Genomic DNA, 14,475 nt, shown 5'->3' on the forward strand with positions numbered 1-14,475 from the left:
AACAGGACTTCAAATCAAGTTAAATTTGCTAATAGCTGTAACTAGCTTGTTTGTGACCTGTGCGTCTTAATTCCTCAGGCTGCAGTTGGCCTGAGAAACTGCTGAGCAGTCAAGTTAAATGGAACATATACTAAACATGGATAATTTCCCTTCAGTACCAATGGTTTACCTAAACAGTGATATCCTGAGCCCTGTTCACCTTTCTGTTGTCTTCAACAGAAAGATGGCTAATTTTGCTGGTACTTGTGCTCAGCGACAATAAAGGTTCATTCATTCATTCATTCATTCATTCAGATGCCAGTTAAAATCAAGCGTCAACCTCCGGTCCTGAGCTGTGAAGCCTATGCGGAAGTACCAAAAACTGCAATTCCTCAACTCGCCGCTTGAGGCAGGCTGCAGAGGGGAGCAAGTTAGATTAACTCTCATGTTAAAATGTCCGATTTCACAGTAGAAATAAACGTGTTTACAGCCGGTTCAAACGATGGCTCTACTCTCAAAAGCTGATTTCCCAGTCCATGACATCTCTGAGAGGGGTGAATTATTTTATATCTCACTCGTTTAAGTTTCGAAAATTCTGCATAATGAAGCCGGTCCCCGCTCTCAGTGACAGGTGACGTAGCGGACAGCACTAGCTGCTACCTGTGTGTAGCCGCTAGCTGTCTGTAGCTACTAGCGCCGTGGCTAATTCACTGGAAACTTTACCTGTCGGAGAGTTTTACTGAGCTGTACCACTGCTCCATAAGAAGCCCAGGCTCCAGTTTGTTTGGTGGGTGTAATTCTTGTTTTATTTTATTTATAAATGATCAATTATTAGCATTCACACAGTACTTTGTTAGCCAGCTAATGCTGCCTTCGATGCAAACGGGAGTGAACTAAAGAATATATTATTAAACCAGTATGGTGATTGAAGTCAAAAGTAATACAGAAGTGTTATCATTAATTTCTGTAATACTTGTGTGATGACGGTGTGTTTGGATAATAAAGCTTCAGCATGTTAGTATGGTAACATTATGCAATGTTATGACTAAAATTACCATTACACCAAGTTAACACTATACTCGGCCCAATTTAAAGTGTTGAACTGTGTTTTATTACAATAATGTCTGTGTAATTAAATTTTATAAATTGTCTATAGTTTATGTTTAAGGTTAAAATGCATGCATGTAGCTACACTGCTGTCCCACACACAGATCTGCACAAACTGTAGCCGAGCTAATGCTTAGAATTTGCTGCTTGTGCATTTTTGCAAAGTATCTCTTTCTGATTTTCTACTTGCAGCAAATCATTAAACACTAATCATTACAAAACAGCCATCTGCTGTCTGATTACTATTTAATGCAGTCCACACACACACACAGACACACGGTGGCTTTCTTGGAGAGCTAGACTTTGCAATGATTCCACCAATTTAAGTAAAAACGACTTTATCACAGCTTTCATTTTATATGTTGTTCCTCAATGTTTGGGTGTCTTAAAGTTACACTTTTAAAGGACATTAATATACATTCTTGAGTGGTAACTAAAGGTATGGTATGGGAATGGTCTTCATATTCTCCCTTCATAATGTTCTAAAAACTTACACTCAAAACCATTTGAATAGGAGCATAACAAAAAGAATGTTTATTACCAAACCAGCCATCAGAATAAATTTAGGCATTTTCCATTTTTGCAAACCACAGATAAGTTGAATCTCAACATATAACCAAAATCATGGTGAATGTGAACGTTCCTGAACCGCTCTATGTCATTCTCATAGAGAATCAGACAGAACACACTGCTACATTTGACAACTGCAATTTTAAACAGTTTCAAACACTTTAACTAATGTTAAGGTTAGACACCAAGAGAATTTGGTTAATTTTAGGTAAAAAATAACAGTTAGGCTTATAAAACTCAACTCGGAGCAACAGGATATGAACACAAAACCCCTGGTTATTTGGTGCCGTCCACCTCCTCTCTCACGCACCTGATGTGGGACCTACGTCGTCATTGACACTGAAACTGTCACAAAACTACTTCCCTAAGATTTAGACATTACAAAAGATTGTTAAAAAAGTTAAACAACTGCCAGAAATTAGGGTTTTTGGTGAAGTGACGCACAGAAGTTAAGTTACATTACCTCAAAGAAAATTGTTTACTTTTGGTTTCACAATAGACACGGAATGTATCTTGTATTTGAGTGAGCTATACTGCACCCATTCCCATCAACCCAAGTGGACGTTGTTGTTCTTTATACTCCTTAATGTCACTTCCGCCTTGGTGTCCCTCATAATTACTATGGCAAAAGTCATAACCTCCTCCAAGAATCACCACCTTATCTCGGTGGAGGGGTTTGTGTGCTCTAGTGATCCTGGGAGCCGTGTTGTCGGGAGCAATAGCTCCTGGTAGGGTCTCCCAAGGCAAAGTGGTCCCAGGGGAGGGGGAGAATAAGAGCGATTCAAAGACCCTTATGAAGCAGGGAAACGAACATCAGAGTACCTCGCCCAGCACGGGTAAACCGGGGCTCCCTCCTGGAGCCAGACCCGGGAGGGGAGCATGCAGGTGAGCGTCTGGTGGCCGGGCCTTCGTCCATGGGGCCCGGCCGGGCTCAGCCCGAAAAAATCATGCAGACCCGCCGACCTATGGGCCCACCACCCGCAGAGTTAGGCTTAAGGGTCGGGTTCATAGCGAGTCGGGCGGCAGGCAAAGGCGGGTACACCCTGCTTAGCCTGCTGCCCCCGCGACCCGGCCCCAGATGAGCGGACGAATATGGATGGATGGATGGATGGATGGATGTTAAAGTAATACCTACAAGCATATGGATCATAATAAGCTGCTCAACAAATGGGGTTGTAATTTTTCTTCGTCACTGGACCGAAAAACTGACCAACATAGATTGTGGTTTGCAGAAACATTCAATGCCATTGTCATACATTCAATTTTGCCGGAGACTGGGCTGTTAATACATATTCATGACCAGAAAAACTCGACACACATGGTGACCTGCATCTGAACTTGATCTTCAGGTTCACAGCTTTTAAACAATGTACACCACCATTATGTGGCATCTACTGTTGACCTGCTATTTCCCCCCTAAAGACCCCCTCCCCCCCTCTAAAAAAGACAAAGTGAAAGGGGTTAAGCTGCCTTTCTCCCCTTCCATCTGCTCCTGATGGTGTCCGCTCAGTCGGAAATGCTGACTGACATATCAAGTCAGGATTTGGGAAGGACGAAGATGCAACATGTTCATAGTAACTGAATGAGAATGAGCAGATTTTGCAGGCTATGTAGGCGTAGGTGTCATTGCAGCACAGAGAGTCATTGTGTGCCACGACTGGGAGCTGCTGTATGTGTGCACAGCTCAAAGGGCCGGATATTAATCTCAGGTATTATTCCATTTATTCACATCTAACTCTCTCTGCAGGAACACAATAACAGAAACATGACTATCACAAAATAAAAGGAGAGTATGGGTTACAGTGGGTCACAGCACCAAGAAATGAAATGCAAATGTTGTGAATTTCTGTCTAGGTTTTGGAGTATTTTAAGCATATTAAGATCTGTCAAACCAAAGGACTGTAAAAATGTGTCTTGTTTGCTACGTCAGATTCTAAGAAAAGGGAATTTGCACGCTGGAAATGTAGAGACAGAGTGGCCTTTACAGGAAAGCACTGAGCCAGCAATCATGTGAGGGAATAATCTAGCAGCATTAGCTAAAACCCTCTGTGATGCTGTATTAGTCTCTTTGTTGTCAAAATGACAAAGCCAAATCCCTGCAAAGGCAAAAAAAGAGACCAAGTAGAGTTATCAAGTTGAAAATGAGTCAGAGTGTGACTTTGAGAGGATGTGACCGGCATCTTTCCTATCTCCAAATGAGATTCTCTTATGATCAAAGAGCTTTTCTGCAAAAAGAAAAAAAGGCAGATAAAGTAACCAACTGGAAAATCCTACATTCAGAAGTCTTTCAGGGAGCTGCTGGAGCATGCAATCTGCACTCAAGACCATAAACAGACTCACCATTAGTATCCACAACTCTGATTCACTGTTAACCCCTGAGCATTCTGACAGGCCGGCATCGAGAGGCTGGAGCTGACTCAATTGTAAAGCTACAGTCAAGAAGGCCTAAAGGATCTATTGGTACCATTTTGTCATGTCTTGTCAAGAAGGGGGCGAAAAAATGTCTAAAACTTAGGCTAAACTTTAAGGAGGGAAAAACTGACATTGCCATTACAATGTAAAAAATGTCTGTAGATTTTTCGGTGAAAAACTGCTAAACCATGACAGTAAAAGACCGTAAAATGATACATGGGTTAATTCAGTTTCAGTAAGAATGAAACACTGTAAATGTATATATCAGACAAAACAGTTTTTTTTTTAAAAATACGTTACTCCACTGTAAAATACAATGGCAATGGCAATACACGCCAACACTGTAATTTTTGCATTTATTATTTGTAAAAAAAAATACCTTTTTCTCACTGTTAAATGCACTAAATACCATATCTATAACGAAAATACACTGTAATATTTAATGGTAAAATCTTTCATTTATACAGCATTTATAAGGTATTTTCTTGTCAATTATATGGCAGAACAGCATTTCTTGTGATGGAAAAACTTTTTATTTACAATCTTAAACAGTGGCAATATATTTTTATCATAAAATTTTAAAAAGTTATACTGTATTTATTGTGGTTAAATTCTGGCAACCACAGCTGCGTTTTTTTTTTTTTTTTTTTTACCATAAAAACAAATGCTTTTTTCTTTACAGTGCATACAGTTTTTCTCAAGCAGCATAAGTGTGTTATTTTCACCTGTTGTATTTGAATATTTCTGCATACTGGGGTCCCTAAGAAGTTTTGGAATTGCATAAATTGGGTATGACTGGAGAGCTGAGACTTTTGTAGATTTAGTATGTTTTTTCTGAAACTTGATCTCACTGTAAGAAATGCTGTGACTGCTAGGATAGCAAATCACATTGTGGATTTTTCTGGTGTTCCTCAAGGTCTTGGTAGATTTTTCTATGGTGTTCCTCAAGGTCTTGGTAGATTTTACTATGTTGTTCCTCAAGGTCTTGGTGTATTAATGTGTTATTTTGGAGGGAGTATTTTGGAGTGGATTTTCCAGTGCTCCAAAATTGTAAAATTTCCCGCCAAACCTATGTAACAAATGGTATCGACCCAAAAAATGAATGGATATCATTTGGTACATAACAAGGCATGGGAATGGCCTTCATATAGCCTACTCATGTCATGATCTAAGCCATTCTACTCTTTCACAATTGTCCTTAATTAAATAATACATTTATTCATATTTTAGATTCATGACTAGAACAACTTATACATGCTGCTTCTCAAATCAATATTCAGGTTCCCAGCGTTCAGATTATGTACACCACTTCTGTGTGGCTTCTACTGTTGACCTACTATCTCCCCCTAAAAACTCCTCTGAAAAAGGGTTAGGGGGTTGTTTGCATTAGAAGCAGTATGAGCTATACATACAAATGCAATATAAATGTTCAAAAAATGGTTCAAAAAGTTAAAAGGTGGATATGGCTTTGGTTCAGTTACTTATATGCTCTTGTGGTTTTCTGCCCCCACTGAACTGTTTACATCAGTCACATGAGGCCCTGAGGTCGTGCTACATGACAGTACAACAGTCTTATAAACTGTGATCTATTTAACCTTGCGTCATTGTTTACTTCTGCTCTTATCTTTTTTTTTTTTTTTAAACCTGCTGTGACAACTCTGCATTGTTTCATGTTGAAGTGGGAGCTTTGTTTTGTTCATTTCAGACAGCATGTGGGACTATTTCAGACTACAGCATCTGTGAAATACTGATAATAAACAGCACACACTGTACTGTGGAGCAGCTTTGACAAACATCCTGGCTCGCAATGAAGATGCAGAACTGCACAAGCACACAGTAGCCAGAATAATCGGGTTGTCCTCAACCAGAGAAATTCCTCGATTGTACGATTTGTCCACTAATCAGTGAGTTCAGTAAAGCTGAGTTTCTCCACAAAGAATCATGCTACGAACTCATTTAAATCTTATGTTTACCAGAGATGTGCTCGCAAGTTTCTTGGAAATAAGTCATTCAGCATAAAAAATAATTCAGGAAAGAAGATCAAAATGAGTCAAAAAATCGACAAAAAGAGGGCAGAGCTGCAGAATAGTTTGTCGATTTAGATTAAATAAAAGTATTTTTTTCCATGTAGGTAATTCTAAACAAGAGTGCTTGAATATATATGTTAATACCTTTATTTTTGAAAGGCTATTTGATTAAAATAGTATTTTTTGCTCTTTTAACTTATCAGTGTGGAGTGTTCTACAAGGACACATGTCCAGTAACAACACACAGCCTACCATAATCAAACAAAGAACATCAGCTGCCACATATATCCATATAATATGATTTATATATTACGCTAAATTCCCGTTTCCTTCTTCATTCAGCCTGACAGCCAAGCAGCAGTGTACTGTAGCAGCTTTCTCTGCTGTAATGTAAAACAAGGAGCTCCTCTCATGTTCCACACACATGCAGACAACAAGCATCCCACTCCAGCAGAAGGAGGGTGTCACATGTAGGATAAAACAGCCTCACCTTAGCAGTGATAATCCGCAGAGGGTTCGGGTCCAGCCTTTACTGAGCAAACCGCTGTTTGCGGAGGGGATGCGCGGTTTGCAATGTTTATATCACCGCTTCTCCTGCTGCTGCTGCTGTTGCCATGGTTATTCATCCAGAGCCTGTATGTTCTGCAGTCCCCCCTCCTCTCTCTCCCTCTCTCTCTCTCTCTCTCTCTATTCCCTCCCTACGTCTCTCTCTCTCTCTCTCTCTCTCTCTCTCTCTCCTGACGGGGATTTCAATTTGGGAAAGTGCGGCAGCGTCTGTCGCGGAATCTGGCTTTGTGTTTATCCTCCCGGTCCGCTCCTCGTTTTGCACACAATACATGCAGACTGTGGGTACTTTCATAAGGGGAATATTAATAGTCAGCACCCAGTCTGTGTGTGTGTGTGTGTGTGTGTGTGTGTGTGTGTGTGTGCGTGTGTGTGTGTGTGTCCTGCTGCTGCACTACAGAGTGCGTCCAGCGGGCGAGCTGACGTCACAGCCTGCCCCCTAAAAGCTGAAGTGAACCGTGTTGTCAGAAATTACCATGCTGAGAAACAAAGGAGGGTGTTATGCAAACATTAATGCTATAAAAGCATGTGGGTGTCACGTGACTTGCAGGACATGGCAGATTTGTAGAGGTAAAAATAAACTTTTCTGACCATGCAATTTTAGAAAGTCACTACAAAAGTAGGCCTATATCACGAACAAAAGAGCCATTGTTGGCCAAAATAAAAGAAAAAATGTCAAAATCGAGCCGCAAACATTATTTTGAATGAAAATAAAATAGCCTACTAAGTCTAAGTTAGTCTACCAACATGATTAAATGGGTCAAAATGAACATTTATTTATATGATTTTGGAGTTTAGAATCGAAAGCAAGCCTAGCTAGGGAAACTTAACTCAAACTCTAAATGTATAGGTTAAAGCTTTTTAAGATTTTCGTGAGCTATGATGCACATTTTATCCTTAACTCAGGTCATGTTGTCACAACGAATGTAGTCTACAACTAGCGACAGATATAATAAAAACCTGAAGAAATTAAGCAGATGTTTCCATATATGGCACTAATCGGTTTGATTGAGTATGAAAATTATGTAAGTTATATGCTTTAATGTTCATCAGAGGTCAACTTAGTGTATCCAATCAACATCTATGGGAGATTTTCCAGTGTGGAAAAATGTAAATTATAAATAAATATTTATAAAACTATCCTAAACCCTTAACACAGCGATCTATCAGCAGTACTGTAGGTTTCAGCTCTAAAGCAACAGTAAACAGCTAATTGCAAGTTCGATCAGAGCTGAATTTTGGCTATATTCATTGGCTCATTGGAGGACATGGCAGATTTGTAGAGGTAAAAATAAACTTTTCTGACCATGCAATTTTAGAAAGTCACTACAAAAGTAGGCCTATATCAGGGGTCGGCAACCAGTACAAACAAAAGAGCCATTGTTGGCCAAAATAAGAGAAAAAATATCAAAATCGAGCCGCAAATTTTAAATTAAAATAAAATAGCCTACTAAGTCTGAATTAGTCTACCAACATGATTAAATGGGTCAAAATGAACATTTATTTCGATGATTTTGGAGTTTGGAATCGAAAGCTAGCCTAGCTAGGAAAACTCAACTCAAACTCTAAATTTATAGGTTAAAGCTTTTTAAGATTTTAATGAGCTATGATGCACATTTTAGTTGACTAATATGTTAAAAATAAAAAAAATAAAAAAAAAGGTTTTATTGGTGAATATAAGCTTCACATTTTTACAATTGAAGAATACAAATTGCTTTGGGCCTACACCAATGATAAATGAAAATTAAAATGTAAATAATGTTTAATTTCTTATATATATATATACAGCATATATTGTCAGAGCTACAGGGAGCCACTGCAGACAGCCTAAAGAGCCAACACTATTAAGATAATAAATCAATAAAATAGCAATTTTATCATCTGGTTGAGCGGTGACCAACATATAACAAACTAATTTCTAGTCATTTGTCAGCTTCAAATTCTTCAAACTAGCTCATGTAAACTTGTTATGGCAACACTGTGATAATGTGTGTTTGTCCATGGTTATCCACCTGAAAAGACCATAGGGAGAAGACTGATGTTACAAGTTGCAATGAATGCTACTATCTACAAAATTACAAAAATATTCCCAAAGTGAGCAGGATCAATGCCAGTGAACCTCACAGTAATAATCTTGAAGATTTTCATTTAAATACATGTCTGTTCAAATCAAATCAACTTTATTTATAGAGCCCTTTAAAACAGCCACAGCTGATCCAAAGTGCTGATAAAAAAACAACTAAAACAGAGCAAAGGTTCATGTTGAGTTAAAAGCCAGTGAATAAAAAATGGGTTTTATGATTACTTTAAGTCACTATCTATTGCAGGATGGTGATCGAGCCAATGGCCCACTGATGACAGTCCTTGTATTAATATTATAAACAGGGTGTCTGTGGTGACATCCTTGGGGTTTGGAGTACATGGTTAATAAGGCTGATCGGAAGTTAAAAGTGAAAGTGAAAGTGTCAAACATACCTGCAGTTACCTCTTAAAGAGAAACTTTAATTTCCAATTTCCAGCTGAGTCTATGTCAGCCCATTTTCCCTTAGCCTCAGAGCACTTCCATAACTTGCATGATGTGCTGTTAGTGTCAGGGTTACAGGATAAGGGCAGCCCAGATACAGGGTTGAGGGAACATTGGGCACTCAGGGAACATAAAGTTGAAGGAACATAGGGTTGAGGAAACTTAGTATTGAGCTCTAGAATAAAAGAATCACATGGCATAAATAAATTAAAAGAACACATTCATTTTTTTTGCCTGTTCAAGGCTATAAGGAGTAAAGATGGTCAGATATCTAACATGGATTTTATTATTGGAGAAGCTCCTTCAGCATCAGAATGCATAATGTGCTGTTGAAGTCAGGGTTACATGTAGGGTTAGCCCAGACATAGGGTTGAGGGAACATACGGTTAATGGAACATTGGGCTTTTGGGACCTAGAGTGAAAGAAAAATTCGGCAGAGGGAACATATAATAATAATAATAGTAAGAATAATAATAATGCATTTTATTTATAAGCACCTTTCAAAACACCCAAGGATACTGTACAACAAAACATACAATTATTAAAAAATAGTGGCAACAAAATAAAAAATCAGACAGTATTGAGATGTTGAGTGAGTGACTAGGTTGAATATGCTTGTCTGAACAGATGAGTTTTGAGTCTGGATTTGAACAGTGGCAAAGAGTCAATGGCGCGGAGGTCAGGAGGGAGAGCGTTAAGTTTGAGGGAGTTGGAGTAGAACCAAGAATGAATTTATTGCAGACAGAAGGTAAGGGAGGTAGGTGGAAGTGATGAGGAGGGTTTGGTAGAGAGGTAGAGCTGGGTGTCATCTGCGTAGCAGTGGAAATGTATGTTGTGTTTGTGGAAGATCTGACCAAGAGGGAGTAAGTAGATGATGAAGAGGAGGGGCTCCAGGAAAGAGCCCTGGGGCACACCGGCAGAAACAGGGAAAGTGTGGGATATAGGGCTGAGTTAACATAGGATTGAGAGAACATAGGGCTGAAGTAATCTGGTTTAGGGGACACAAAGGGCTGAGGGAACATACGGTTAATGGAACATTGGGCATGTGGGACCTAGGTTGAAAGAAAAATAGGGCAGAGGGAACATAAGGCTAAGGGAACATGTGGCTAAGGGAACATACAATTTAGAGAACATTAGGTTGAAGAAATATGGTTTAGGGGACCTTTAGGGCTGAGGGAACAGCTCTTATGGAACATTGGGCTTGGGGAACATGAAGTGGATTGAAGTGTCCTTGAACACTGTAAATCAATAAAAATTGCTATTTTATGATTTGCTTTATATCCCAATCAAATTGGGCTGAGGGAATATAAGAAATCTGGTGTTTTGTCGCTTATGGTAAATATTTTTTTCATTCAAACATTTTCTCATTAAAAGTTAATGCCTGTGATCGAGCTCCAGAATAAATTAATCAAAGTGTGGCAATGAATTACCGGACAGTTACAGAGCACTAAACACACTTACACCAATATAGTATTTAAGTCAGTTTGATGGAGACTGTATGTGATAAAACGAAGCTTAAATTTAAAGATCAATTCATGTTATCTAGGAGTTAAAGTGGTCTGGTATCTAACAAAGACTTAGTTGTTGGAGAAATGAATATGAGCAAAGTAACATGGATAGAGACCACTAACTAGCGCTGTCTCGTTTGTTCCTGGCAGTCAGGTACTGCAATTAAAATGCCATCTGTGCTGGTTAAACAAACCCTCACAGACTAATCACTTGTCAGATAAGGGGGAGGGGAGGATTATGTAACTACAAATAAATATAAATGTCCATGGCCCATAAGCTGTTAGCATTGGTAACTGTGTGTTTAACAGTCGTCAACAATAGGAAATGAGTTTTCTCTATGACTCTTTGGGCGTTTTGTGTCTCTGATGCACCAAGCGAACCCATTCAGGATGACTGTTTCTCTCCTCTCTTCCCAGCTTCACCTTCATCCTAAAAAACCCAAAGTCAATTGCTGCTTTTCTTTCATGGCATTCTGCCATAAGCTCCAAGCACTCTTGATTAAGAGAGAAGCGCTATTGATTTTTTTTTCTTTTTCCGACCGTTGCCAGAGCCCTGATGACCATATAGTCTGAGAAAAAAACTCTGGCAAGGATTTCACAGAGGTTACACAGCAAGGACACTAATTTTTTTACACAGTCCAATATCAAAGTTAGATCATTATTTCTGGCCTATAAAAGTAAGACCACAGAGACAGTGATTGCTTTGGTTATACTTGATTAGTGGCATTTTGCTTTTAATTTGATTTGGCAGATGAGAGTTCTCTTGTGATGTATTGTAAAAAGGGGGTGATTAAACACAAGCAACTTATCCTTAACTCAGGTCAAGTTTTCACAATGAATGTAGTTTACAACTAGCGACGGATATAATAAAAACCTGAAGAAATGAAGCAGATGTTTCCATATATGGCACTAATCAGTTTGATTGAGTATGAAAATTATGTAAGTTATATGCTTTAATGTTCATCAGTGGTCAATTTAGTGTATCCAATCAACATTTATGGGAGATTTCCCAGTGTAGATAAATGTAGAATATAAATAAATATATATAAAACTACTCTAAACCCTTAACACGACGATCTATTAGCAGTAATGTAGGTTTCAGTTCCAAAGCAACGGTAAACAGCTAATTAACAAAGTTCTATCAGAGCTGAATTTTGGCTATATTCATTGGCTGAGTAGTATTGACTAGTAACGTGTAAGTAGCTTTTGGTTGATTGCAGGTAAACAGACCGTGTGGAGAGCAAAAGAGTTGGAACACAGTGCCCAAAATTTAATCTCAGACCCCATCAGTCTGACAACAATTTAGCTTTTTATTAGCTTAGCTAGCTAGCTAGCTAAACTTGCTATGTACTCATAGGGGAGCGTGTCTATGTTCCCCTCTTTGTATGAGACTGGGGAACATACAACTCTTTTCCCCCGCTTTTCCCAAAGAGGTTCCTATGTTCCCCGGTCTGTTACTTTTACCACCATTACTGCCAAATTCCATGGCAAATAAGCCTATGTAGGCCTACGGGCACATGCAAATAACCTAACCCTAACCCTAACCCTAAGAGGAAAAAGCTAAGCCTTGAAGCAAGACAATACGATTAGGGGAGGGAATATACAAACATGAGTAATCCTAAATTTAAAAAGCAAAAAAAATTAACTGCAAGGTAACCAGAAAGTAGCTGCTGGAAAAGGGTCCTATGCTTGGGAACATAGGACCCGGGGAACATAGGGATGACCCCCTGTTGTCTATCAGCTCCACTTCATTCTCACATCTCAAGTTGCTAATTGAACTATTAACAATGACCTGCGCGTGGCAATGACTGTTTTGGCCATTGCCCCCAGAGGCTTCATCAACGTCATGGAGATAGCCTATGGCTTCCTGAAATTACATTGGGGTATGATCCAATAGGACCAGTATTTTACCATGGTTAATGTTAGCTAAAGTTAGCAAGCAAAATATTGATATGTAAGGGACAAAAAGTCAGTTTGCTTACTTTATGTTCTCTGTTATTATACTTAATTTCAAATGAACATTATCCAGTAATTGCACATGTCCAGAGTGTCTTCTATTAGAAAAATTAAACACTTTAAGGAAATGTATGCACAACATGGTTTCTAAAGTGACCCGACTGAGTTTTTATTTTCAATATCTTTGCAATAAATTAATTTTATCATTCAGTATTCCAGGTTTTCCTCAATTATTTTGTTTCTGATCATCATACATCCTAATTTTATGTTTTCCTTTATTCATTTTTGAATAAAATCCCTTTTTGTGTCACTACCCTTCTAATGCACAACATGGGTCAAAAATGACCTGTATCCATTTTCAGTGTTATTTCACGTATGGCCGAGTGTTTCTATTATACATCTTTGAAATAAATATATTTTATCATTTATTATTCCATGTATTTAGTAAATATCTTGTTGTTGTTGTTTTTTTTTTTTTTAGAACAAATCATCCTTTTTATCTTTTCCTGTCCTACTTTTTGAACAAGCACAGCTGTTGTACTTCTACTTCAAGTTTACACACATGGGTCAATAATGATCCGAATGCATTTATAATAGAATTTGGCAGGAAAAATGTCTTTGTTTGGAAGTACGAACATATTCACAGCTCAGCACAGCTCCCTTTATACATCTGGAACATGCAAGTCTTGTTTTTTTTTAATTGTTCTAACATTACCCTAACTAAATATTTGATAAGTATGAAAGATAGCTGTACATACAATTTGATCAGGTTCAGCATACCTTGAGAGTAAGTTCATGTCAGAAAGGTACAAGTAATTAGTTAGTAAGCTGTTGATACAGTTGAAGATGTGGAAATTAATGCGTGTCATTTTTTACCCATGTTGTGCATTAGAAGGGGTGTCAATATGTTGTGCATCAAAGGGTTAAAGTGTGATGACAGTCGAGGTGTCTGCTGATTGCCTACTTTAAAATTCTACCGGGTCAAATTAATATTTTCTAACTCCAAGAACTAGCGTTTTGTAGTGAGCTGTTAACCCAAATCCATGCCTCAAAGAGTGCACATTTACACTGACTGCATGCTTTCCCATATCACTTTAATGTCCTGCTGGCTCGCTAACAAGGCTGTTTTTTTCAGGTCTCCTGAGCTTGATCTTTATAGCAGAAAAAGCTAAAGAGCTTAAAACACTTAGAAATAAATGATCCTCACTGGTCCACAAATTTGTTTAACTTTATTTATGAAATAAAACCACACCTATCACGCTGAATACTGCAAAACTTTCACTACATCCAAAACCTACCAGGGGGTGAAGATGCCACCTCCACTAGTCTAAATATTGGTGAACGACAGCTTGATATTGCAGCTCTGTGACAACAGTCCTTTTTTTTACATTTCCACAATAGAATTAAGCTGTACTCTGACTCGAGGGCCTTGGCGATTGAAACTCCAGGTCACAAGTGTGCTAGTCATGGGGCCTGCGCGTGGATGAATAATCACAAACTGTTTGCTCTTTCCCTTTGCCTGTCTGTGGCTGAGCTCTCATTGAGAGCATGAGCTCTCAATTATCTAGACTGGACACATGATCTCTCTGGCAGATCTCTGAGGAGGCCCAGTTACTGTATCATGTTTACCCTGCAGCTCTCTCTGACCAGCATTGTGGTGTAGCTAGAAAAACAATCAATTCATGCAATAGGATACAGCAACAAAAATGTTATCCTTGACCTTTACATTATGGGTTGTAGTAAATATTGCAGAGTATCAGATGACTGTGAGGTTATTGATTCCTAATATCATGTCACATAGCACGGACAGCAACTGCCAGGATCAATA

The 14,475-nt window shown here is 38.7% G+C and overlaps 1 protein-coding gene across 2 annotated transcripts in view; it reads right to left on the reverse strand.

The window, feature by feature from the left end:
* Nucleotides 1–6,742, reverse strand: part of fam135b (family with sequence similarity 135 member B) — a 74,925-nt gene extending 68,183 nt beyond the window's left edge. Inside the window, exon 1 of one of the 2 annotated variants that reach the window (XM_059349636.1) lies at nt 6,586–6,742. The gene's annotated coding sequence lies outside the window, so the exon portion shown is untranslated. The remainder of the gene's footprint in view (nt 1–6,585) is intronic. The other variant, XM_059349637.1, reaches the window with a different exon arrangement.
* Between the last annotated feature and the right edge of the window lie 7,733 nt (nt 6,743–14,475).

This window comes from Centropristis striata, chromosome 14, assembly GCF_030273125.1.
Source record: "Centropristis striata isolate RG_2023a ecotype Rhode Island chromosome 14, C.striata_1.0, whole genome shotgun sequence".
Lineage (NCBI taxonomy): Eukaryota > Metazoa > Chordata > Actinopteri > Perciformes > Serranidae > Centropristis > Centropristis striata.